This window comes from Callithrix jacchus, chromosome 15 (assembly GCF_049354715.1).
Source record: "Callithrix jacchus isolate 240 chromosome 15, calJac240_pri, whole genome shotgun sequence".
Taxonomy (NCBI): Eukaryota; Metazoa; Chordata; class Mammalia; order Primates; family Cebidae; genus Callithrix; species Callithrix jacchus.
This window is the reverse complement of record NC_133516.1, coordinates 75,839,645-75,848,185: the sequence shown is the minus strand read 5'-3', so window position 1 is coordinate 75,848,185 and position 8,541 is coordinate 75,839,645.

The following is an 8,541-nucleotide window of genomic DNA, read 5'->3' as shown; positions in this document are numbered from 1 at the left end:
CACCCATGATCTAATAATAAGCTCCGTGTTCTAATAATAGGCAGATGCATTTAGCACTTACTATGTGCCAAGCACTGTTCTAAGCCCTTGGATGTCTTCGAACTCATTTTACCCTTGGAGCAACCACACAATATAAGAGCTACTGTCTCCAGTTAACACCTGGGAACACTGAGGCAAAGGGTGTGCCTGAATATTGTGCCCATGGTGACAGAGGGACAGCCTATATTGTTTGCTGCTGTGTCCCTCACAGCTGGCACAGTGAAGATGTCCTGATACATTTCTAGAGAGAATGGAGGGGAACAAAGTCCCCTCAGCACCTGGGTTTAGAGCCCTTGCTAATAGCATTTGCTGGTGAGGGCTGAGGCTCTAGCTGACACCCAGACGGGGGTAGGGATCCAATCTGGCTTTGTACACATCGTGCGAAGCCTCTGCTCTGGAGATGGGAACCTGCAGACAAAGCCTCCTTATTTCGCTCCTCTAAAAACATTTTGACCCAGTAGACAGCATTCACTCATGAATTTAAGAAAAAAAAAAAATCCCTGATCCCTACTTATTGCCAGCCTCAATGCTGACTTCTAGTGGCACCAAGAAAAATGCAACTGAAACTCCTTCCTCAAGAGGCTCACAGTCTTGTGGGGACATAGAAAGTTAGTCGGTCATTCAGATTGCGGCGAAATCTCCCAGCAACTGTCTTCTATTCACAGTGATCGATGTCTTGGGGTGGAGCTGCTGGGGAGCAGGTATGGGGAGTGGCAGGAGGTGAGACTGGACAGGGAGGGACATCTCTGAGCTCCTGGCCAGAGAACTGGAGGGCAAATAGGGGCCATCATGGCCCCATGCAAGAGGAGTGACACCATCACCTTTGCGTTTTCCAGTTGGCTCCCATGCAGGAGCAGGTGCACACACAAGCATACACACCACGTTAGATAGTGGGGCAAAGTGCCACCTTACGAGGCTCCTGGTGAAAAAAGGTTTAGGGGAGGGAGTCAGGGGCTTATACAACCTTTGGAAGGGCTGGAGCATCAAAAGTTGGGACTCAGCGTTTTACTGCCAGCTTTCAGGGAAGTAGGATGTTACTTCGCCTCCCAAGTTGGGAAAATTGCTGAAGACATTCAAGACTTTCTGTTGTTGTTGCACTCAATAAATATGGAAGGAATGAGTGAGTGTTCACAGTCTCATATATACTTACATCACAGAGAGCCAGTCTTCCCCCAACTTAATAGTGATTTATTAGAAAGTGAACAAAATTATAAATAACAAAAATACTACCTTCACCATTAACTTAAAAAAAATCCTAAATACAATTTTTTGGACTCTCTTATCATTATTCTTAGGAATACACACTATAGAAATGATCCCAGAAAGTACAGTCTTTTTTTTTTTGAGACGGAGTCTTGCTCTGTTGCCACGCTGGAGTGCAATGGTGCAATCTCAGCTCACTGCAACCTCCGCCTCCTGGATTCAAGCGATTCTTCCGCCTCAGCCTCCCAAGTAGCTGGGACTACAGGCGCGTGCCACCACACCCGGCTAATTTTTGTATTTTTAGTAGAGATGAAGTTTCATCATGGCAAGGATGGTCCCGATCTCTTGACCTCGTGATCTGCCCGCCTCCACCTCCCAAAGTGCTGGGATTACAGGTGTGAGCCACCGGAATACATATGGATGCAATCAATGTAAAGAATATGATTTTGCATCCTAACCTTCTTTGCTTAATTTTTAAATTTTGAAATAACTATAGCTTTGTAGGAAGTTGCAAAGATAATACAAAGAAGTCCTCTGTAGCTTTTATCCAGTTTCCCCCAATGGTGACATCTTATGTAGCTACTCAATACTGAAACCAGGACATTGGCATTGACACAATGTGCATGTAGAATTCTATGTTATTTTATCAGGTGTGCAGATGCAGGCCTGCTGCCAACCCGAGTCCTGCGACCGGTGTCCTGTCCAGGAGTCCTCCTTCCCTAGGCATCCTAGAAGTAGAGCCTCCATGTTGACCAGAGCCTCAGAGAAGATACCTGCCTGCATGTTTATCCCTTCATGTAGCAGGTGACAGAGGTGCCAGGGACATGGCAGGGGTACCCTGACACAGCACTGCCCCATGGAGCCCATGTCCCAGGGCAGGAGACGCACAACACACAGCCAGCCAGATGAGAGAAGAAATGTCAGGTACAGAACACAATGAAGAAAGAAGTCGGCTATGAAGGTGGCCCCACGCAGGCTAGGGCTGAGAAGGGACCCTGAGATGGAGGCAAACATTCAGGATGTTACTTAGCTGAGGCTCTTGGGTTGATACTATGGACAGAAAGGGCAGGAGGAGGCAGGGCTAGCAGGGAGCTGTGATCAGCTGCAACATAAGCCCCAGCAATGCTGTAGAGATTCTGAAGATTGATGGCCCTCCAGAGGGCCGCAGGTGGGCGGGGAGCTGCACCACTCACAGCTCCTCCCTGTGACTACTCCCTGTGACTACTCACAGGGAGGGGCATGACCTCAGGTGTGGCAGCTCTCTGCAGCTGTGTGTGCTGGCTCCTTATCCCTAGGGGTAGGGAGATGGTCTGAGCAGCCCCCACAGATGCTGTTCTAATTAGGAAGGCTTCTGTGATGCCTCATTTTGTGCAGCAATTTGGCCAGGCCACGCTGCCCAGATTCCGGTTAAACGCCAGTCAAGACATTTCCACAAATATATTTTTAGATGGAAAAATATTTAAGTCAATGGACCTTGAATAAAGCAGATTACCCTCCATCATGTAGGTGGCCTCATCTGATCAAAGGCCTCAGTAGAACCAAGACTGATCTCTGCCAAAGAAAGAATTCTTTCAGCAGACAGCCTTCGGACTTGAGCTACGAGGGCGACTCTTCCCTAGGGCCTGTTTGACAGGCTTGGGGTTTCTTCGCCTCCACAGTCCTGTGAGCCAATTCAGTAAGATAAGTCTCTCTCTTCCCTCTCCTCCCCACCCCTCCGCTCTCCCCTCCACTCTTCCCTCTTCTCCCCCTCTCCGGTCTCTCTATCTATCTCTATCTCTATCTCTATCTCTATCTCTATCTCTATCTCTATCTCTATCTCTATCTCTATCTCTATCTCTATCTCTATCTCTATCTCTATCTCTATCTCTATCTCTATCTCTATCTCTATCTCTATCTCTATCTCTATCTCTATCTCTATCTCTATCTCTATCTCTATCTCTATCTCTATCTCTATCTCTATCTCTATCTATCTATCTCCTCTCTCCTTCTCTCTCCTAGCAAGAACCCCCAGGGTAGCTGGGAGCTTGGTGTGTTCCAGGACAGCAGGGAGGCTGGAGCCACTGGCAGGGTGAGGGGTCGGAGTACAGTGTGGGCTGCTGTGCATAGGGGGCCCTGTAGGGAGGCACAGACTTGCGCTTGTTCTGTGTGGACAGGGTTTGGGTGGGGATGAAGTTTCCTCTGTTCCCTGAGTAGAGACTTGATGGCTGGCGGCCTGGGGAAGGCAGAGAGGCTATGAGGAGGCTGCTACTGTGGTCCGGGTGACGACACGGTAGGGTGGTTGGTGGCATGCGTAATTCAAAGCAGTCATATTGACCAGATGCAGTGGCTCATGCCTGTGATCCCAGCACCTTGGGAGGCCAAGGCAGGAGGACTGCTTGAGCCCAAGAGTTTGAGACCAGTCTGGGCAACATAGGGAGATCCTGTCTCTACAAAACATTTTAAAACAATTAGGCAGCATAGTGATGTGCACCTGTGGTCCCAGCTACTTGGGGAACTGAAGTGGGAGGATCACTTAAGCCCAGGAATTGGAGGCTGCAGAGTCATGCTCACACCACTGCACTCCAGCCTGTGTGACAGAGTGAGACCTTGTCTCAAAAAACACAAAGGTGGATTTTGCAGGCAATATCTGAAGGCCCAGCTGCTGGCTTGGCTGTGGGCTTTGAGGAAATGAGCAGTCAAGATGGAAGTATGGATTTGGGCAGGCCCTGTTCCAGGCTCTAGATGTTTCCATCCTAGTACTGGTAAGGGTGAGCTCATTTGCTGAAGCCCATGTCTGGAGCAGGGAGTCATGCACTCAGGAGGGCAGGGGAATGGGGCATTGTTGAATCTTGCGTTATCCCTGAGCCCCCAAAACTGGACAAATATGTGTAACACGAATGGAGGGACTGCCTTCTTTCCACGCATGTGGCCACTAGGTGCTGACAGCCCAGTTCCAGGCTAAGGGCATGGCTGCCCTTTTCCCAGGCAGCCTGCAAGGAGGGCTGTGCCAAGCCCAGAGCCAGAGCAAGAGCTGGCTCTGCCTGGAGGAGCTCATGCGAGTTGAGGAGATAAGGCACAAAATAATTAGTGAGCAGAGTGTATAATTAAGTGCTAAATTGTGTGTTTCAGACTCACTGAGCTGTGGGAGTGTGAGGTGGGGGGAGTCACGCCCGGTTGGAGTAGCTGGGCGGGGCAGCTTCTGCAGGTTGGGGGCATGACTAAGGGGAGTGGCCCAGAGAAGGGACAGGGTTCCAGGTGGGGGCAAGGCAATGGGGTGAGGGGTGGCAGGAGCACAGTGAGGTGCGGAGAAAGAGAAGAGAATGGCCATCAGAGCGGTGGGGTCTGTAGGCTGGGGACCCAGGACTGCACCGGGTAAGCAATGGATCCCAGCGCCTTGTGACAAGCTGGGCCTCAGGTACCACATCTGTGAAATGGGGATGCTGGATGTATTCAATGGGAAAGCCCAGGTCTAGTACATGGGGACACCCAAGCAAACAGACAGGCAGGCACGTAGACAGAGGGGACAGGCAGACAGGCGGGAGGAGCCAGGTGGCCAGGCAGATGCTCAGACATAGATGGGGCAGACAGACAAGCAAGAGAATTTCAAATGGGCAGCTGGATTCATGTCTCCCAGCTCCTGGCCCTTCCGCAGCCCTGACCAGAGCAGGACCTACCCACCCTCATTCTGCTCTGAGAGGTGGGAAGTCTGGGGCTGCCAGGTGACCCGGGGCCTGAGGGCCCAGTGTGGCAGGGTGTCCTCGCTGAAGCATTCAGGAGCTGGGATTCAGGGTGAGTTGGGCTGACTTCGGGCCTTGGGGGCCAGGGCCCAAAAGTTCAAAAGGGCCCAAGTGGATGGAAGGCAGGGCTAAGCAGGGGTGGCCCTGGGCTGGAAGGAAGCCAGGAAGCAGAACCACAAGGGACACATGTAGCCCGGCCAGGCCAGCCCCAGGCAGTCAGGCCAGACACAGGAGAACGGGTAGCATGTCGCTAGCATGGCAAAGGAGCCCAGCAGCGCGGGAGGCTTCCCCTTGGCAGTGCTGTGTTTGCAGCCTGGCTTAGTGTGCCGCCGCCGTTAAACAAATATTGTGACAGGCCTACTCCGTGCACTCAGGAACAGCGGCGTCACTCGCTGTCACCAAGGGCGGCCAGTAATGCGGGCACTCTACACCACGCAGCCTCTCCTTCTGACGCAGAGCAAGCCTGCTGCCTCAACAAACACAGGACTTGGCTGCCACCAAACACACCTTGAGGAGATGGGAGTGGGACCCAACCTGACTCCAGCACTCTTGCCCCACACACACAGGCAGAAGGAGGCAGCCCCATGGGCCCCCCTGCCCGACCTGGTGTGGACACATCCAGCCAGCAGACACCAAGCATCTATCACATGTCGAGCACTGTCCTGGAAACACGGAACGGGGCGGCCAAAAGCCCTGCCCTGTGGAGCTCCCACGTAATGAAGGAGGCTGGCTATGGACAAATGGAAATACAGCCGGCCGGGCAACAATACAGGGCCAGGGAAAAGCCACAGGTAGAGCATGGCAGGTGTTAAACTAAAAATGGCCTGGGAAGGACTTCACACTCTTATCCATGAGTCCTTGTGGATGAACTGTGACCTAACTAAGGTAGACAAAATTAGAAAAACTGTGTTCAAATAAGGTAAACGCCCATCCGCAACCAAGCCAGCTGTTCTGGACCTGACCGCCGATTTTTCTATGCCATTTCCCTTTTTTGTCTATAAATCTTCTTCAGCCACGTGGCTGTGCTGGAGTCTCTGTGAATCTGCTGTGATTCTGTGGGCTGCCCAATTCCCGAATCATTCATTGCTCAATTAAACTCCTTTAAATGTCATTCAACATGTGTGTTTTTCTTTTATCACAGGGTAGTCAGGAAAGGCCTCCTGGAGACTCAAGCAGAGACCCAAAGGAAGGGAAGGAGCGGACGGGATGAGAGAAGAGCATCTGGAACAGGGCGTGCAGAGGCCCAGGGCCAGGGCTGTCGCTGGCCTATTCTGGCGCTGGTAAGGAACTAGGTGTGGTAGAAGCAGAGTGTGCACCAGGAGAGCAGGCCACCAGGCAGAGAGATCCCTGCCACTCTGTGCCGGCCTCTAGGCTGTTGTTGGGCTGTTTCCTCTCAGCAAGTCGTGGAGGGCGTGGAACAGAGGAGGGACAGGACCTGACTTTGGGTTTAGGAGGGTCCCTCTGGCTGCTATGGGGGCAGGAGCAGAAGCAACGAGGCCAGCAAGGAGACTGTGGCAACAACTCAGGAGAGGTGGGGCAGGCTGCCCACACCAGGGTGGGAACGAAGCCATCAAGGAAGGTCAGATTCTGGGTGTATTTTGGAGGTAGAGGTGGCAGGGTTTCCTTACAGGCCAGATGTGAGGTGTGAGGGAAAGAGAAGAGACAGGGCAGAATGTGCTCATTCACTCATTAGTTCATTCATCCTACATTCACTTTTCTTTCTGACTTGGAGTGGCAGGGAGTGTCGCAGCATTGATGAGAGTAGCCTTGTGGCAACGCCCCTCTTAAACATCAAAAACACAGCGGTCACACAACCAAAGATGAAGCCACTCTTCCGAGAGTCTCCATCCATCCATCCCTCCTCCTCCAGCCTGACTGCCTGCCCAGCCCACCAAGACAGCAGGGCTCCAGAGCTTCTGACCCGCCTGGGGCAACGGCGGGCCAGGGAAGGGTTGTGGACCACTGCAACCTGTGAACCCAGTCCTGGAGGGGTGCTGGGCAAAGATGAGGCCCCCGCTGAGGGGCCTCACACACCTGCTGGAGGCTCAGCTGTGCTGAAACCAGGCAGCTCTTTGCAGGATAAAAGGGAGAAATTTTGTTTAAGACGTCGCCCTCTGGTGGCCATGTGCAGTGTCCTGGAGGGAGCCCTGGGAGGGCTGAGGCCCTAGCTAGGGCAGGAGGAGAGAGTTCAGTCACCCCACCACAAAAGAGGACAGAGGTTCTGTGTCCCCTGCCACCCAGACCCTCACACTGCCGCTGTGTGCTGAGCCTGTCTCTGCCCCCGCTGTTCCCTCAGCCTGGTCCCAACCTCACTGTGACCTTGGGCAAGTTCCAACCCCCATAGCCTCCATGGAAGGGCGGGGCCTCAGGATCTGTCAGCCAGAGGACCTGCCTGTCCTAAATCCACACTTCTTTTTGCAGAGCCCAGCAAAACCGGGCAAGACAGGCCTGCAGCCCTCAGGAGGGCTGTGTCCACGGTGGTAGCACAGCTGAGCAGCCTGATTTCAGCATCTTTAAACAAAGCCTCCAGATGGAGCTCATCTGCCTGCCGGGGAGGGCTGGAGGGCTGCTGAGCTATCCTGGGCGGCTGCTCTCAGGGACCTTCCTCTAATTGGATCCCCTGGGAAGGGCCCTGGAAAGGAGAAACCCTCGACCCCGGCCAGCCCATCCATCCTTCCATCCATTTATTCATTCCTTGAGAACCCGTCGTGTGAACCAGGGTCCTGAGCTGGGGTCTGGGTGAGCAGGAGGAGGAAGGGCTGCACAGATGGAGCACACGCTCGGGCGGGTGGAGAGGCCCACAGTCCTAGGCAGGCAGGGATCCCTTGAATAATGCAGGAGGCAGAGCTAAGCAGGGTGCAGTGACCAAGCTCAGGCTTCTCTGAGGAGGTGATATTGAGGCTGAGGCCTGAATGGCAAAATAGAGCCAGCCACACCACAGTGAAGGGAGGGACTCCCAGAAGAGGAAACTGCAAGTGCAAAGGCCAAGAGACCTGGGGGCTGTTTAAAGACCAGCAGGGGACAGGGAAGCTTGGGGGTTTCAGCAGGTGCCTCTCAGGTAGGGCTTGTGGCTGTGGTAAGAAAAAATCTGTATGTTACACCACAGGTGCTCGGAGGGGCCTGCCCCAAGCCTGCTGGAAATGCCCCCTCTGCTGTGGCAGGGACTAATGATGCCACTCCTCTGTGCCCAGCCACTTTATTATTACTTATTGGCCCACATGATCCTCCACCAGGAGGAACTGTTAGGCTTATTTAACGGATCATGAAACTGAGGTTCCAAACAGCAAGCAGAGCTGGATGTGAGCAGGAACAGTCATTCCAGCTGAATCCAGCCCTTACAACTAGTTTGTTTTACCTGCATAGCTTTGAAAAGCTGAATCTGTTGCCAACTCTAAAACATTGGGAGGCTTCACATGGAAGATGTTTTGGCTTTTGGCATCTCTTCAACAGTCTATGGCACTAGGCTATGGCTGTGAGCCCTGGCCCTGCACAGGGGTGTCTTCAGATGCCCCTTCAAACCGGAGGAGAGAAGAAGGAGGAACACAGCCCCGCTCTCCCAATCCCATGCCCCTCTAGTGTCCTG